The following is a 20,194-nucleotide window of genomic DNA, read 5'->3' on the forward strand; positions in this document are numbered from 1 at the left end:
CTGCCACGTACAGAGACCTCCACAGTTCTCTCTGTGTGGATGGTGGTAAGAAGGTATATATCTTTCTTGTCTCTGTACTTAACTGCCAACAGCTCCTCTTGGTGCAGAGCTGAGGTCTCCCCCCTTCGTAGCCGGGTGCGTGCAAGTTGACCTGGGAAACCTGCGTGGTTCTTTTTAATTCTACCGCAAGCTACTGTATCAAAGCAATACAGTAGCTTGAACAAAAGGACACAAATTATCTAAATACAAGCCGTACCTTTTGTTCATCAGGGGTAATGTCAGGTCCCAAACAATCTTGCCAGTGGTTCCCAAATGTTCTGGGCAACCTGGAGGGTCAAGGTGGCTATCCTTTCCCTCATACACCAGGAATGCCTGAGTATACCCAGTTTCGCTCTCACAGAGTTTATACACCTTTACCCCATACCTGGAGTGCTTGGAAGGAATATACTGCTTGAATCCCAGCCTTTCCTTATACTTTATCAGAGATTCATCCACGCATATATTACTTCTAGGTTTATAAGCCTCTTCAAACCTGGCAGCAAAGTCGGTAATCAGGGGCAGACTTTACACAGCCTGTCAAACTGGCGATGCTCCCTAGGGGGACACAGGCTGTTGTCACTGAAGTGCATGAAATGTAGAATCATTTTATACCTCTTCCTCGACATACACTGGGAGAAAATGGGGGTAGAGCAGATGGGGCTACTGCTCCAGTAGGAGCGAATGGAGGGTTTCTTTATGATGCCCATCAGCATAGTCAATGCCCAGAGTTTTTTTAATTCTGGCACATCGATGGGGGCCCATTGCTGCTTTGCCAAATATGAGTCAGGATTTGCAGCATGGAACTGATGGGCATATAAATTAGTTCGGGTGACAATGTTCCCCAATACATCATCGCCCAGAAACACCTCCAGAAACTGTTGGGGACTAAATCCTGCAACATCCATATTGATGCCAGGATTTGCTGTGAAGGATGGGATATCTGGCCTCTGGTGATGAGTGAGGCCTTACCCACTCTTCAGCGGTTATGGCAGCAACATGTCTCCTTCTGGCAGGGGGTCTAGCAGCCACAGATACATCACTATCAGTTGAGACTGTATCTAATGATGTATCTGAGCAAATGACAGGATCAGAATTGGGGTCTGAGTCAGACATAGAGGCATCTGACTCTGATGCAAGGATGGCATACACCTCCTCAGCAGTATATATTCTCTGTGACATAATTTATTTTATCTGTCACAGAAAAAAAATCAACACAACATTTTAAATTAACTAAATGGCTCTGAAAAGAGCCTTTGGGTTTCACAAAAAAAAATACTAAAAAAAAATTAGCAGACAGCAAAAAAAGTACAGCTGTGCTACTGCCAGTGATTTACTGTATAGTGATGTCGCGAATAGTTCGCCGGCGAATAGCTCCCGGCGAACATAGCTTGTTCGCATTTGCCGCGGCGGGCAAACATATGAGATGTTCGATCCGCCCCATATTCGTCATTATCGAGTAAAACTTTGACCCTGTACCTCACAGTCAGCAGACACATTCCAGCCAATCAGCAGCAGACCCTTCCTCCCAGACCCTCCTACCTCCTGGACAGCATCCATTTTAGATTCATTCGGAAGCTGCATTCTTAGTGAGAGGAGGGGCAGTGTAGCTGCTGCTGATTTAATAGGGAAATCGATAGCTAGGCTAGTGTATTTAGTGTCCACTACAGTCCTGAAGGACTCATCTGATCTCTGCTGTAAGGACAGCACCCCAAAAAGCCCTTTTTAGGGCTAGAACATCAGTCTGCTTTTTTTTTTTTCCTGTGTAATCTAATTGCAGTTGCCTGCCAGCGTGTGTGTCAGGCTCACAGCGTATACTGTGCCCACTTGCCCAGTGCCACCACTCATATCTGGTGTAACAGTAGTGTACATTTAAAAAAACAAAAACACTTTTTTGACTGTGAAATAATAGCAGACAGCTGCCAGTACCCAAGATGGCCACCAATAAGGCAGATGGGGAGGGTTAGAGAGCTGTTTTGGGTGGGATCAGGGAGGTTGGGGGCTAAGGGGGGATGCTACACCACAGCATATGTAAATATGCTAAAAAAAATTATTTTTTTTTTAAAACCTTTTATTTTAGTACTGGCAGACTTTCTGCCAGTACTTAAGATGGCGGGGACAATTGTGGGGTGGGGGAGGGAAGGGAGCTGTTTGGGAGGGATCAGAGGGTCTGATGTGTCAGGTGGGAGGCTGATCTCTACTCTAAAGCTAAAATTAACCCTGCAAGCTCCCTACAAACTACCTAATTAACCCCTTCACTGCTAGCCATAATACATGTGTGATGCGCAGCAGCATTTGGCGGCCTTCTAATTACCAGAAAGCAACGCCAAAGTTATATATGTCTGCTATTTCTGAACAAAGGGGATCCCAGAGAAGCATTTACAACCATTTGTGCCATAATTGCACAAGCTGTTTGTAAATAATTTCAGTGAGAAACCTAAAATTGCGAAAAAAATTAAGTTTTTTTTTAAATTTGATCGCATTTGGCGGTGAAATGGTGGCATTAAATATACCAAAATGGGCCTAGATCAATACTTTGGGTTGTCTCATAAAACAAAAAAGAAAAAACAGGCGCACAAGGCACGATTCAAGTGTAAACATTTACTAACAAAGTGACACAAGCACAATAATGATTGCACTTACTAGATAAAAATAAATTATGTGCATTGAAACAAAACTCCTTGGGTCTGCAGCTCCTGTAACAGTGGCACAGATGGTCCTTCTCCTTGCAGCTCTTAGTCAAACAACATCAGGTAATGGTAATCCGGATCCTTAACCTGAGCGTGTAACCGGCTTCTGCATACAGATTGTTCTGCTTCCCAGATAGAGTAATAATTTGTAGTGACTGGCCTGACGCGTTTCCCCCGACTTCGGCCAGGCTTTTTCAAAGGCTTGATATTGTTGAAAAGGCGCCTTTTTGTTTTAAAGGCAAGGTGGCCAATCAAAAAGGAGGTGGGAATTTGTTTAGCCAATGCTAAAAGGGGGTGTGTAAAACCCATAAGTCTGACATCGCTGTGTTCGTTAAAGAACAATGTTCACAGTTGTATTAACAAATTGATACAAATTACTTAAAAGGGTTGCCACAGTAAGTATACATATAACACTGACATATTTAAAACACAAATGGAGTGAAAACTAAAAAAATAAATAAATGCGTGCTTTGCAGTAAAGCATTTGTTAGAGAGTAATAAGTACACTGTAATTCCTGCTTATTGGTATTATGTCTGAAAATATATCGTCAAGGATAAAAACATAGAAATACCAATTGATTATTCGTAGTTTGATGCAGTTATCCTTAGGGAACAATTTATATTTACTCTTTATATAGTAAAAATTGCATTTAAATCAATTCATATTGTATTCACAATAAAATAAAAGAATCTATTCATATAAAAAACTTTAAAATAACCAAAAACAAATATGCTCAAAATCGTATGTATTAAAAGAATAATGATTCTTAATGAATATTTCTATTCTACTTGCTAAAAACAATTTAATCAAGTTTTGCTAAGTGCATATAATATTTTGATAAACTGTCTATTATATATATCTCTCATAAGGAGATTTGATAAAAATCCTTGATTCGAAAACTATATTTAAATGATCTGGTAGGGACGTTTATAGTCACAAAGTTTTTCTAAAGGAATTCCGTATTTTGAAAAACAAATGATACCTGCAGGAACAATAAACCACCTATTGTTCAGATTTAAATGTATGAATATATAGATGTTAATTCTAAATAATAACTTTTTACACTGAGAACACTGAAAAGTTGAAATAGAAAATTCCAATGTTAAAAAACCAACGATACCTAAAAGAACAATATTCCACCCATTATTAATGTTTATATAAAGATTTTCTGATGAAAAATCCGTGTATTGAATAACGAATGATACCTAAAAGAACAATTAACCACCCATTATTCATATTTGGATAAATATGTAAACATGTAATCTATATAATAAATTTTTTTTTATATGAAAACGAACCTTACTTAAAAGAACATTATTCCACCCATTATTAGTGTTTGAGTGGATGTATATAAACTAAATTTGTATTTAATTTAATATAAAAACACTAAAATGCTAAAATTCATTAAGATAAATTAAATTATAATAATAATGTTAATAGTAATGATAAAAATGGTAAAATGTTAAGCAAGCATTCCTGAACAATTTTTACAAATGCTGCCACATCTATATCAATATTTAATCCTAGGGGTTGTAATGTTTTTAATTTATAAATCCACCTGGTTTCTAGTTTTCTTAGTGTCAATAGTCTATTGGGTTTTGTATGAGGCACCTGATCTATTACTTGTACTTTTAGAGAGCTGGGATTGCTCCCATGGCACTCTAAAAAATGTCTCGGAACACTGTGGTTATCCATTTTTTCTTTGATATTATATAAGTGTTCGTTAGTCCTACGCCTTATTTTTTTTTTTGTGCAGCCCACATACAAGAGGCCACACCCACATTCTAGCAAATACACAACATAAATTGAATCACAATTGCTTTTAAAATTGATAGTATGTGTTTCTGTGGACTGACTATTATGAAATGTTGGTGCTTTGTTTACGTGTTTGCACATATTGCATCTTGATTTTCCACATTTCATGGTCCCCTTCCAATTGGTTAGCCAATTATCAATTTTTGGATTGACATTATTTTCTAAGGAAGATTTGATCTTACTAGGGGCTAGGATGTTTTTTAGACTCCTGCCTTTTTTATACGTAAAAGTTGGCTTTTCTTCCAGATGTGGACCTAAAACAGGGTCTGATTTTAAAAGTGGCCAGTGTTTCTTGATTATGTTTTCAAGTATTTTAGAGCCTTGATTATATGTAGTAACCAATCTTGTAGGATTACTATTAATTGATTGTGATCCAATTAAAGTATCATGCAACATGGTCCCTATTGGTAATGAATTATCAATAGATTTATTGTCATGAAAGAAAGATCTTCTATCCTTATCAGCTACTTTCAATTTTGCTTGTTTTAAAACCTCTGGATTATAACCTTTATCCAAAAACTTTTTCTCTAAAATACTAGCTTCTATATCATAATCTGAGTTGTGAGTGCAATTTCTCTTGATTCTTAAAAATTGGCTTTGAGGAACATTATTGATCCAACTTTTTTTGTGGGCACTTCTTGCTTGAATAAAACTATTACAATCAGTTATCTTCCTGTAATTTTTGACCGCTACTTTTCCTTGATGATCTTTAAAAAAGGTCAAATCTAGAAACTCTATTTTTTCTTTGGAGCTATTTCCTGTGAATGTTAGATTAAAATTGTTTCTATTTATATGACTCATAAAATCACTGATTAGCTCTTGCTCTCTCTTCCATAAAATAATGACATCGTCTATGTATCTTGCATAAATTAAAATATTACTGGTAAAGGGATTATTACTCCATATATAATTATTTTCAAAAGCATTCACATATAGGTTTGCATATGAGGGAGCAAATGTGGTGCCCATTGCAGTCCCTCTTTTTTGTACATAAAATTTGTTTAAAAAATTAAAATAGTTATTATGTAAAATAAATGTTATGCTTTCTACTAAAAACTCAATGTGATCGGATGGGAATGACCAATTCTCTAGTTCTAACTCCACTTGTCGAATTCCGTTAGAGTGTGGAATGCATGTATAGAGTGACGCAACGTCACATGTTAACCAAATCATGTCTTCCTCCCAAGTTATCCCTTCAAATTTGGTAATTGCTTCTTTAGTATCTTTAATGTAAGCTTTGGTGGATTTTACCAGCGGTTGGAGGAAAAAATCCACATATTTCGACAATTTATCTGTAATCGACCCAATCCCGGAAATGATTGGTCTTCCCGGGGGGTTTAATAGGTCTTTGTGGACCTTAGGGAGGTGATATATAATTGGTATATTGGGTTGTGGAGTATAAATAAATTTGTATTCATCATCATTTAATATACCCTTTAGTTTTGCTTAATGTAGTAATTCATTGAGTTCTTTATTAAAAACTTCTGTTGGGTCTTTTGGTAAAATTTGGTATGTATTTTCATCACCCAAAAGTTTCATAGCCTCTTTGAGGTAATCCTCCCTTCTTTGAATTACTATGCCCCCGCCCTTGTCGGCCGGGCGGATAATAATTTCTTTATTATCTCCTAATTTCTTAAGAGACTTTCTTTCTAAGATACTAAGATTATCATTATTCTTATTAAGAAATTTGTTTTCATCTTTAAAGGATTCTTCAATATCTTTTATTATTAATTTATTAAATGCTGATAATTGTTCCCCCTGAGCACCTATTGGATTGAAGCTAGATTTGGCTTTAAAATTAGAATGTTGAATTATGGGTTCGTTTTCATAGATAGATAAATTTAAAAGATCTAACTGGCTATCATTAGACTCTAAGTTGGGTGGAATATATTCAAAGTTTTCCAGGTTCTTTAGGATATTAAGGGTCCCTAAGTCCCCTGCTTCTAAATATTCTTTTTTTATTTTCTCTCTATACTCTGGATTTTTAAAAAAATATATTTTCAAAGTGAGTTTCCTCACATACTTATGAATATTTACAAACATCTCAAATTTATTGGGTTTCGACTTCGGGGCAAAGTTAAGACCCTTTTGGAGAAGGGAAATATCGTTCTGATCTAGATCAATTTCAGCTAGATTAAAAATATCTTTTTTAGCTTCAATTATTCTTTCCTTATTTTTCCTATTTGTCTGTACGAGCTTTCCTGCTCTGTTTCCCCTTCTTCTTTTTCTAGGGATCTTTTTCCTTGTCTTGTCCTGTCCTGTTGCGGGGGGTTGTGATTTTTTGCCTGGTCTGACCCTAAAAAATGTTGCTCCTCATATGTATCTTTTGGTCTTGCACCATTTCTGTCCCAATTGGGTGTTGTTGTATAATTTCTATTGTCTGTGAGAGGATCAAATCTATTGTAAAACGAACCTTGTCTACTGTTACCATTCCCTGTATTGTGATTATCTCTAAAACTATTTCTACGTCTCCATTGTGGTGGCTGGTTTGAGTAATTCACATTCATTTGATGGTTATAATGAGAACCCTGGCTTTCATGGGTTTTAGCATAATTTCTATTTTGATAGTTATTTTCTTTATTAGCATTGTATGTTCTATAGGATGGTTGCTCGAATGACCTCTTTTGTTGTTGATTGTAAGACCTATTTTGATTAGTATTATACTGGTTTCTATTTTTATTGGTATTGGATTCTCTAAAATTAGGGGTTGCAGGTTTTAGTTCTCCTCTAGATGAGGCTAGGGGTATGGAGGATTTGAGATTTAAGTTAATATTACCAGACCCCATAGACAGAACTTTATTAGCAGGATTTTGTGCATTATAATCCTTTTTATATGTATATACTTTATTGTTCTTAAAATCCTCTATATCCCTTTTAAGCTTTTTTTGTTTAGTAATTTGTAACTCTCTATCTAATTGGCTCACTCTATATTGAATGCTTTTGTTGCGTGTTATCCATTTCTCAATATTTTTAAAAGGCTGAATCTGATTCACCACTTCATCAATTTCTGTTTTGAGTTTATTTAATCTTAGTTCCATGTATTTAATTAGGATGTTTATGTATTTGTTTGAACACTCAAAACTCGCTGTCTCCCACTCTGTGGTAAATTCAACTTCGTCTAAATCAAAAGCAGGCTGTTTAAAAACTCGTAAGCCTCTAGGTACTACCTTGTGTTTAATGTAATTCTCTAAACGTATTAAATCCTGCCAATCTTTTGTGTCCTGGCATAGTAATTTTTCTAAAGTTTGAAAAAGTTCCTCTGGGTCTTTTTCTAAATTTATAATGTCTTCCTCAGTTGTTTCTAATAAATCAATAGCTCTATTCCTATTTGCTCTGTGTGGATTATTACCAAAATCTTTAAGTGCAACATTAGACAAGGTTTCTGGTCTTAATTCAGCTATCATTGTAACTGGTGGTTCAGACATATAAGCAGCAGAAAAAGGGAAAAGAATTTCACAATGAAAAAAATTTAAAACAAAAATTTTTTTGCGCTCTTATGCCGACAGCAAAAAGTATTAAAATCTGATAAAGATTATATACAATCCCAATAAAGTTAATCTGTTATCAACAAATGTCCATAAAGTCTCAAAATGGGGATACCAAAAAGGACTAGACCACAGTACCTTGTAAAGGAGAAATTTGTTTGAAAATTAAATTCTTGCAGCTGGAGTTTTGCAGGTTCTTTCCTTAATTGTGGAATGCTATCCAAACTGGTTCCTCTGGAAAAAAAGTTATATTCCAATCTTTGTGCCTCTGTAGTGCAGCCTTGTTCCAGCCAGCAATTCACTGGTCTTGGCTCAGAAGTAGTAACATAAAACAAAAAAGAAAAAACAGGCGCACAAGGCACGATTCAAGTGTAAACGTTTAATAACAAAGTGACACACGCACAATAATGATTGCACTTACTAGATAAAAATAAATGATCTGCATTAAGACAAAACTCCTTGGGTCTGCAGCTCCTGTAACAGTGGCACAGATGGTCCTTCTCCTTGCAGCTCTTAGTCAAACAACATCAGGTAATGGTAATCCAGATCCTTAACCTGAGCGTGTAACCGGCTTCTGCATACAGATTGTTCTGCTTCCCAGATAGAGTAATAATTTGTAGTGACTGGCCTGACGCGTTTCCCCTGACTTCGGCCGGGCTTTTTCAAAGGCTTGATATTGTTGAAAAGGCGCCTTTTTGTTTTAAAGGCAAGGTGGCCAATCAAAAAGGAGGTGGGAATTTGTTTAGCCAATGCTAAAAGGGGGTGTGTAAAACCCATAAGTCTGACATCGCTGTGTTCGTTAAAGAACAATGTTCACAGTTGTATTAACAAATTGATACAAATTACTTAAAAGGGTTGCCACAGTAAGTATACATATAACACTGACATATTTAAAACACAAATGGAGTGAAAACTAAAAAAATAAATAAATGCGTGCTTTGCAGTAAAGGGTTGCCACAGTGGGGGGGGGGGGGGGGCGTGTCCAAGCAGCGTTCTGAATAGGACGCACACTCTGGGAGCTCTGAGCAGAAGTCTCGATAATCCGCTGATTATTGGCAAATAACAGCAAGAATAAAAGCATAGAATCTAAAGGCATCATAGTTCAGTCACTTGTGACCCTTTATTAGTTTTTCTAGCTGTACGTATGACGCTGGGACTGCAGATTGGAACATAAAGGCCTAAGGCGGCGGCCTACTGATAGGCATTCACCTCCCCCCCGGGAAGAGCCGGGTTATCGGTGCTGCCAGGGACTTTGGCTTACCGAATCTCTTCACTCTACATCACCATCCGGACACTAAACCAACTCATTGCTGAGCATCACTTGGTTGGTGTGGGACACTTAGGAGCGGATACGCAACAATATACTAATATGGGGGACAGGGTGAAGGAGACAGACTCGTCATATCTTGTGGTCCTCCCTGCAAAGCTGGAATCCCTTATAAATTGGCTGATTGAAAGGGCTCCATATGACTACCTACTGAGCCGATTTGAAATGAAGAGAGAAACTGATTCTCACCCTTATGAATATCCAGAGCCAACGCAACAATGCAGCTCCGACGCAATCCTCCTTACAACAAGGGCTGCAGATAGTCCGGGGCAATACATCCTGACACTGGACACATACAGCGAGGAGCTGAATAAGATGGAGGATAAACAATACATCATACCGGCATATAGAGAGGCCTCTCAGCAAGGCACTGATCAGATTAAGCTATCTACTTCAAGGATTCGGGGGGGTGATTATTCTTCATTAAATAACAACGGACAGCTCACCCCCCGACTTACACGATCCTCCCTCATGCCGGAGTTATCGGAACGGCATAATAACGGAGCCTTACGATACCACATGGCGGCGGGTCCTTGTGAGGTGCGGACGCCATCTTTACAGACTCGTTCAGTGAACTTTCAGGCGGACAGCAGAAAAACAGATCTCTCCCCAACGCGTCTACACTCAGAGCGGGGTAAATCACTACATGAGACATCTGCTGAGTCAAAGTCGGCCAATCGAGTCCTTCCACAAAGCTTTCTCCCACAACACCCAATCCTGATTGAGGGTTATATTTTTATTGGTACTCGACATAGGGCAATAGAGGGGAAAAAGAAGAACTCAGAGGGATAAGTACTATCTGTTATACCACATATCTACACTTGGGAATAAGTGCACTGATTCAAGAGAGGAAGGTATAGGAGTGAACTGTGTTTTATTTTCAAGTTCCACAAGTTAGAACTCATGTTACAGTTAAATGTTTCATAGACTCACATAGAACGTTTCATTATTAAATGGAGCAAAGGCTCTATAAGTTAGAGGTAAATTACTACTCTCATGTTGCTCCGAAGTTTTGCAGAGATTATATTGTTAACCTCCTTAGTGTGCTGATTGTTTTATTTATTGTATAAGGGAGGGGCATTTTCCCTTGAAATTCAAACCATTATTGCACTGTTGGGTATGATGTCTTAGGATCAGCAATGAAATGTTTAATGGGTGCACATTTCTACATTTAGTAATCTATCACATAGGCTTGTACCATATAACGTCTAAAGTGACCCAGTTATAACGTTAAGCATATATTTTACTTTGCCTGCCTTGCCATAATGTTACCTAGGACAGTTAGATATCTGACACTTAATGACTCTTTACATTCATTGATGTTTAGCGATTTTTGTATTTTACTACAGCATATTGGAAATCAAAGATCAACTTGCTGAGGGGCTGGGATTTTCTTTTGTAAAATATTCCCTAACAAAAGGAACACACTAGTTGTGCTAGGATGACGTAAATCTTCTTGACTAACACCTCACATCCAGGTTTAAGATACATGCGAATAACTGGAACTTTTAATGCCCATAACGTGTCATAGTATAAGATTGACCTGTAGATCCTTCTCCTAGGCTGGGTCTCGACTCGGCTGCCTACGGCCGGGGCAGCAGTTGAGCTCTAAGCTTTCACAAGCTCTCCAGGCATTAATATATATCTCTATAGGCTTTACAGCACTATCCAATACCAAAAACTGCAAACTTGGATGCTAGCATTGCTTATAAACCCTCACCCAACCTCCTTTTATATTGATATCTTGGATCCCGCTCAATCAGGTGTCTGTTCTGCTTGATTTTTGTTTTAAACAGGGTCCGGATTTGGCAATAGCATCTCTCTGACTACACTGAATTTATTATTTTAACAATAACTTTTTTACTATATATAGATGTTGTTTATCTTTGTATGTTTATTTTCATTGTTATCTTAATTTAATCCCTGAACGTACATAAGAACAATTCATTAGGTCCAAGAGTGACCTGTCTCAGCAAAACAGGGGGAAAAAATGAGGACTATAACTATTTAAATACGCATTACTTTAAGTATGTTGTGAATATTTGACACTCTGTTTATATATGTTTTCTGTAAGTTTTTTTTTTTCCTTTGGTCCTCAATAAAAGATTTAAAAAAAAAAAAAAAAAAAGGGTTGCCACAGTAAGTATACATATAACACTGACATATTTAAAACACAAATGGAGTGAAAACTAAAAAAATAAATAAATGCGTGCTTTGCAGTAAAGCATTTGTTAGAGAGTGATAAGTACACTGTAATTCCTGCTTATTGGTATTATGTCTGAAAATATATCGTCAAGGATAAAAACATAGAAATACCAATTGATTATTCGTAGTTTGATGCAGTTATCCTTAGGGAACAATTTATATTTACTCTTTATATAGTAAAAATTGCATTTAAATCAATTCATATTGTATTCACAATAAAATAAAAGAATCTATTCATATAAAAACCTTTAAAATAACCAAAAACAAATATGCTCAAAATCGTATGTATTAAAAGAATAATGATTCTTAATGAATATTTCTATTCTACTTGCTAAAAACAATTTAATCAAGTTTTGCTAAGTGCATATAATATTTTGATAAACTGTCTATTATATATATCTCTCATAAGGAGATTTGATCAAAATCCTTGATTCGAAAACTATATTTAAATGATCTGGTAGGGACGTTTATAGTCACAAAGTTTTTCTAAAGGAATTCCGTATTTTGAAAAACAAATGATACCTGCAGGAACAATAAACCACCTATTGTTCAGATTTAAATGTATGAATATATAGATGTTAATTCTAAATAATAACTTTTTACACTGAGAACACTGAAAAGTTGAAATAGAAAATTCCAATGTTAAAAAACCAACGATACCTAAAAGAACAATATTCCACCCATTATTAATGTTTATATAAAGATTTTCTGATGAAAAATCCTTGTATTGAATAACGAATGATACCTAAAAGAACAATTAACCACCCATTATTCATATTTGGATAAATATGTAAACATGTAATCTATATAATAAAAATTTTTTATTTATATGAAAACGAACCTTACTTAAAAGAACATTATTCCACCCATTATTAGTGTTTGAGTGGATGTATATAAACTAAATTTGTATTTAATTTAATATAAAAACACTAAAATGCTAAAATTCATTAAGATAAATTAAATTATAATAATAATGTTAATAGTAATGATAAAAATGGTAAAATGTTAAGCAAGCATTCCTGAACAATTTATACAAATGCTGCCACATCTATATCAATATTTAATCCTAGGGGTTGTAATGTTTTTAATTTATAAATCCACCTGGTTTCTAGTTTTCTTAGTGTCAATAGTCTATTGGGTTTTGTATGAGGCACCTGATCTATTACTTGTACTTTTAGAGAGCTGGGATTGCTCCCATGGCACTCTAAAAAATGTCTCGGAACACTGTGGTTATCCATTTTTTCTTTGATATTATATAAGTGTTCGTTAGTCCTACGCCTTATTTTCCTTTTTGTGCGGCCCACATACAAGAGGCCACACCCACATTCTAGCAAATACACAACATAAATTGAATCACAATTGCTTTTAAAATTGATAGTATGTGTTTCTGTGGACTGACTATTATGAAATGTTGGTGCTTTGTTTATGTGTTTGCACATATTGCATCTTGATTTTCCACATTTCATGGTCCCCTTCCAATTGGTTAGCCAATTATTAATTTTTGGATTGACATTATTTTCTAAGGAAGGTTTGATCTTACTAGGGGCTAGGATGTTTTTTAGACTCCTGCCTTTTTTATACGTAAAAGTTGGCTTTTCTTCCAGATGTGGACCTAAAACAGGGTCTGATTTTAAAAGTGGCCAGTGTTTCTTGATTATGTTTTCAAGTATTTTAGAGCCTTGATTATATGTAGTAACCAATCTTGTAGGATTACTATTAATTGATTGTGATCCAATTAAAGTATCATGCAACATGGTCCCTATTGGTAATGAATTATCAATAGATTTATTGTCATGAAAGAAAGATCTTCTATCCTTATCAGCTACTTTCAATTTTGCTTGTTTTAAAACCTCTGGATTATAACCTTTATCCAAAAACTTTTTCTCTAAAATACTAGCTTCTATATCATAATCTGAGTTGTGAGTGCAATTTCTCTTGATTCTTAAAAATTGGCTTTGAGGAACATTATTGATCCAACTTTTTTGTGGGCACTTCTTGCTTGAATAAAACTATTACAATCAGTTATCTTCCTGTAATTTTTGACCGCTACTTTTCCTTGATGATCTTTAAAAAAGGTCAAATCTAGAAACTCTATTTTTTCTTTGGAGCTATTTCCTGTGAATGTTAGATTAAAATTGTTTCTATTTATATGACTCATAAAATCACTGATTAGCTCTTGCTCTCCCTTCCATAAAATAATGACATCGTCTATGTATCTTGCATAAATTAAAATATTACTGGTAAAGGGATTATTACTCCATATATAATTATTTTCAAAGGCATTCACATATAGGTTTGCATATGAGGGAGCAAATGTGGTGCCCATTGCAGTCCCTCTTTTTTGTACATAAAATTTGTTTAAAAAATTAAAATAGTTATTATGTAAAATAAATGTTATGCTTTCTACTAAAAACTCAATGTGATCGGATGGGAATGACCAATTCTCTAGTTCTAACTCCACTTGTCGAATTCCGTTAGAGTGTGGAATGCATGTATAGAGTGACGCAACGTCACATGTTAACCAAATCATGTCTTCCTCCCAAGTTATCCCTTCAAATTTGGTAACTGCTTCTTTAGTATCTTTAATGTAAGCTTTGGTGGATTTTACCAGCGGTTGGAGGAAAAAATCCACATATTTCGACAATTTATCTGTAATCGACCCAATCCCGGAAATGATTGGTCTTCCCGGGGGGTTTAATAGGTTTTTGTGGACCTTAGGGAGGTGATATATAATTGGTATATTGGGTTGTGGAGTATAAATAAATTTGTATTCATCATCATTTAATATACCCTTTAGTTTTGCTTTATGTAGTAATTCATTGAATTCTTTATTAAAAACTTCTGTTGGGTCTTTTGGTAAAATTTGGTATGTATTTTCATCACCCAAAAGTTTCATAGCCTCTTTGAGGTAATCCTCCCTTCTTTGAATTACTATGCCCCCGCCCTTGTCGGCTATGCGGATAATAATTTCTTTATTATCTCCTAATTTCTTAATTTCTTAAGAGACTTTCTTTCTAAGATACTAAGATTATCATTATTCTTATTAAGAAATTTGTTTTCATCTTTAAAGGATTCTTCAATATCTTTTATTATTAATTTATTAAATGCTGATAATAAGCTAGTATTTTAGAGAAAAAGTTTTTGGATAAAGGTTATAATCCAGAGGTTTTAAAACAAGCAAAATTGAAAGTAGCTGATAAGGATAGAAGATCTTTCTTTCATGACAATAAATCTATTGATAATTCATTACCAATAGGGACCATGTTGCATGATACTTTAATTGGATCACAATCAAGTAATAGTAATCCTACAAGATTGGTTACTACATATAATCAAGGCTCTAAAATACTTGAAAACATAATCAAGAAACACTGGCCACTTTTAAAATCAGACCCTGTTTTAGGTCCACATCTGGAAGAAAAGCCAACTTTTACGTATAAAAAAGGCAGGAGTCTAAAAAACATCCTAGCCCCTAGTAAGATCAAACCTTCCTTAGAAAATAATGTCAATCCAAAAATTGATAATTGGCTAACCAATTGGAAGGGGACCATGAAATGTGGAAAATCAAGATGCAATATGTGCAAACACATAAACAAAGCACCAACATTTCATAATAGTCAGTCCACAGAAACACATACTATCAATTTTAAAAGCAATTGTGATTCAATTTATGTTGTGTATTTGCTAGAATGTGGGTGTGGCCTCTTGTATGTGGGCCGCACAAAAAGGAAAATAAGGCGTAGGACTAACGAACACTTATATAATATCAAAGAAAAAATGGATAACCACAGTGTTCCGAGACATTTTTTAGAGTGCCATGGGAGCAATCCCAGCTCTCTAAAAATACAAGTAATAGATCAGGTGCCTCATACAAAACCCAATAGACTATTGACACTAAGAAAACTAGAAACCAGGTGGATTTATAAATTAAAAACATTACAACCCCTAGGATTAAATATTGATATAGATGTGGCAGCATTTGTATAAATTGTTCAGGAATGCTTGCTTAATATTTTACCATTTTTATCATTACTATTAACATTATTATTATAATTTAATTTATCTTAATGAATTTTAGCATTTTAGTGTTTTTATATTAAATTAAATACAAATTTAGTTTATATACATCCACTCAAACACTAATAATGGGTGTAATAATGTTCTTTTAAGTAAGGTTCGTTTTCATATAAAAAAAAATGTATTATATAGATTACATGTTTACATATTTATCCAAATATGAATAATGGGTGGTTAATTGTTCTTTTAGGTATCATTCGTTATTCAATACACGGATTTTTCATCAGAAAATCTTTATATAAACATTAATAATGGGTGGAATATTGTTCTTTTAGGTATCGTTGGTTTTTTAACATTGGAATTTTCTATTTCAACTTTTCAGTGTTCTCAGTGTAAAAAGTTATTATTTAGAATTAACATCTATATATTCATACATTTAAATCTGAACAATAGGTGGTTTATTGTTCCTGCAGGTATCATTTGTTTTTCAAAATACGGAATTCCTTTAGAAAAACTTTGTGACTATAAACGTCCCTACCAGATAATTTAAATATAGTTTTCGAATCAAGGATTTTTATCAAATCTCCTTATGAGAGATATATATAATAGACAGTTTATCAAAATATTATATGCACTTAGCAAAACTTGATTAAATTGTTTTTAGCAAGTAGAATAGAAATATTCATTAAGAAGCATTATTCTTTTAATACATACGATTTTGAGCATATTTGTTTTTGGTTATTTTAAAGGTTTTTATATGAATAGATTCTTTTATTTTATTGTGAATACAATATGAATTGATTTAAATGCAATTTTTACTATATAAAGAGTAAATATAAATTGTTCCCTAAGGATAACTGCATCAAACTACGAATAATCAATTGGTATTTCTATGTTTTTATCCTTGACGATATATTTTCAGACATAATACCAATAAGCAGGAATTACAGTGTACTTATTACTCTCTAACAAATGCTTTACTGCAAAGCACGCATTTATTTATTTTTTTAGTTTTCACTCCATTTGTGTTTTAAATATGTCAGTGTTATATGTATACTTACTGTGGCAACCCTTTTAAGTAATTTGTATCAATTTGTTAATACAACTGTGAACATTGTTCTTTAACGAACACAGCGATGTCAGACTTATGGGTTTTACACACCCCCTTTTAGCATTGGCTAAACAAATTCCCACCTCCTTTTTGATTGGCCACCTTGCCTTTAAAACAAAAAGGCGCCTTTTCAACAATATCAAGCCTTTGAAAAAGCCCGGCTGAAGTCGGGGGAAACGCGTCAGGCCAGTCACTACAAATTATTACTCTATCTGGGAAGCAGAACAATCTGTATGCAGAAGCCGGTTACACGCTCAGGTTAAGGATCCGGATTACCATTACCTGATGTTGTTTGACTAAGAGCTGCAAGGAGAAGGACCATCTGTGCCACTGTTACAGGAGCTGCAGACCCAAGGAGTTTTGTTTTAATGCACATCATTTATTTTTATCTAGTAAGTGCAATCATTATTGTGCGTGTGTCACTTTGTTATTAAACGTTTACACTTGAATCGTGCCTTGTGCGCCTGTTTTTTCTTTTTTGTTTTATGTTACTACTTCTGAGCCAAGACCGGTAAATTGCTGGCTGGAACAAGGCTGCACTACAGAGGCACAAATATTGGAGTATAACTTTTTTCCAGAGGAACCAGTTTGGATAGCATTCCACAATTAAGGAAAGAACCTGCAAAACACCAGCTGCAAGAATTTAATTCTCAAACAAATTTCTCCTTTACAAGGTACTGTGGTCTAGTCCTTTTTGGTATCCCCATTTTGAGACTTTATGGACATTTGTTGATAACAGATTAACTTTATTGGGATTGTATATAATCTCTATCAGATTTTAATACTTTTTGCTGTCGGCATAAGAGTGCAAAACATTTTTTGTTTTAAACTTTGGGTTGTCTACTACACTACACTTAAGCTAAAATTAACTCTATAAGCTCCCTACATACTCCCTAATTAACCCCTTCACTGCTGGGCATAAAACACGTGTGGTGCGCAGTGGCATTTAGCAGCCTTCTAATTACCAAAAAGCAACGCCAAAGCCATATACGTCTGCTATTTCTGAACAAAGGGGATCCCAGAGAAGCATTTACAACCATTTATGCCATAATTGCATACGTTTTTTGTAAATAATTTCTGTGAGAAACCTAAAGTTTGTGAAAAAGTGAACATTTTTTTTATTTGATCGCATTTGGCGGTGAAATGGTGGCATGAAATATACCAAAATGGGCCTAGATCAATACTTTAGGATGTCTTCTAAAAAAATATATACATGTCAAGGGATATTTAGGTATTCCTGACAGATATCAGGGATCCAATGTAACTAGCGCTCATTTTGAAAAAAAGTGGTTTTGAAATAGCAAAGTGCTTCTTGTATTTATTTCCCTATAACTTGCAAAAAAAGCAAAGAACATGTTAACATTGGGTATTTCTAAACTCAGGACAAAATTTAGAAACTATTTAGCATGGTTGTTTTTTGGTGGTTGTAGATGTGTAACAGATTTTGGGGGTCAAAGTTAGAAAAAGTTTTTTTTTTTTCCATTTTTTCCTCATATTTTATAATGTTAGGTGATTTATGCCCTTTATGGATTAAAACCATACTCTGCATCAACTATGTAATTTTCCATCAGAGTTTTGCCATGGATCCCCCTCCGGCATGCCACAGTCCAGGTGTTAGTCCCCTTGAAACAACTTTTCCATCACTATTGTGGCCAGAAAGAGTGGGTTTTAAAATTCGCCTGCCCATTGAAGTCTATGGAGGTTCGCCCGGTTCGCCCGTTCGCGAACATTTGAGGAAGTTCGCGTTCGCCGTTCGCGAACCCAAATTTTTATGTTCGCGACATCACTATTACTGTATAGTGATCACTGGCAAGCTAGGGGTTAATGGCTCTGAAAAGAAACTTTGGGTCTCACAATTGTTACTAAAATTAACTTAAACTAGCTAAATGGCTCTGAAAAGAGCCTTTGGGTCTCACAAAAAAATACTAAAAAAAATTAACCCCTAAAAAAATGCACAGACAGCAAAAAGGTGCAGCTGTGCTACTGCCAGTGATTTATAGTGATCACTGGCAAGCTAGGGGTTAATGGCTCTGAAAAGAACCTTTGGGTCTTACAATTTAAAAAAAAATATTAGATAAATCTCTCTCTTCTAAACACAGATCTCTCTCTCTCTCTCCCAAAAAACACAAGTGAGGAGAGGGAGGGAGATTCACACTGATCAGAGTCAATATCTACAAATATTTACATGATCAGACAAATGGGATATTTTATTATTAAAAAAAAAATTATAGAGCAAGCTCAAATTGGATGACCCTATCCTGCCCCTATGATGAGGCAGGCTAGGGACACCCCCAGAAGCCCCATGATGCACTGGGCATCGCCATCTCTGAAGCCTCATGGGGGTGTGGGAGGGGGGGGCTATATGGGGCTTATAATATATAAAAAATGTTTATTTAAATTTTTTAATTATTTTAATACATACTGAGTGCCTTGACCCACCGAGGCACTCAGCACACATGCAGAGCATCGGAAAACTGTCCAATCGCTTCCGATGCTCTGCTAGACTGTCGGGCTCCATGTGGAGCTAAACCGGAAGTGCTCACCGTGGGCAGTGATCAATCCTAGGCCCGGCAGTCGGGAACAGTTAGCAGGATGCCTCGACATTGAGGCATCGCTGCAATACTGTTAGAGCGGCTGGAAGTGATCTCAATCGCTTCCAGTGCTCAGATTACCTGAGGACATATAGGGTACGTCCTTGGCCGTTAACCACCGTTATTTGTACGACGTACCCTGTACGTCATCGGTCGTTAAGGGGTTAAACCCTTTTCTATGACAAGACCATATAACAAAAACATACATTTTCACTCAAACTATTGAAACAAACAATACACTTCTTAACTGCTGGTATTTAACTGCACACCACATTCACAAAATAATGTACATCCCTTTGCATCTGATAGATTAAGAAGAGAGAGGAACCCGGCTCCATATTTACTGGTAAAACAGCAGCCCCATTACACAATCCTTTTTTGGAGCAATCAGTTATGGTAATGGAAAAAGTCACCAACAGTCATAGATCCCCTTGGAACACATATGCCTTTAAAATACATGCCTTTAAGAAATGTTACAAACAGTATTCTTATCCTGAAAGAGGGGGGGGGTCGCATTCCATGAGAGGTACTAGTTTAAGAATCTTTTTCTTGTTATGAGAACACTCTCATTTTTTGAGAAACGCTCGCTAATTGAAATATTGTGATTGACATAAAAATAGAACCACCTGCTAAACTGTACTTTAATTATTGGAATTGCTGAGAGGGGGTAGGAGAGTTGTTGTACTGATGTTGTTACTGATTTATGTTATGTCAATAGGTTTATAATAAACACTATTATTATTATAATGCATTTGTGTGTCCGTTTACTTCACTTTTTCATTACTATTATCATATTATGAGACCTAGTTTGCGATTGCCCCAGCGCCAGTGATTATTCGTACTGCTATGATTTGACTTAAGAGTGTAAATTATTTAGCCTTGTCACTCCTCCCATATCAACTCCTACATAGATATC

The sequence above is a fragment of the Bombina bombina genome, chromosome 5 (assembly GCF_027579735.1).
Source record: "Bombina bombina isolate aBomBom1 chromosome 5, aBomBom1.pri, whole genome shotgun sequence".
Taxonomy (NCBI): domain Eukaryota; kingdom Metazoa; phylum Chordata; class Amphibia; order Anura; family Bombinatoridae; genus Bombina; species Bombina bombina.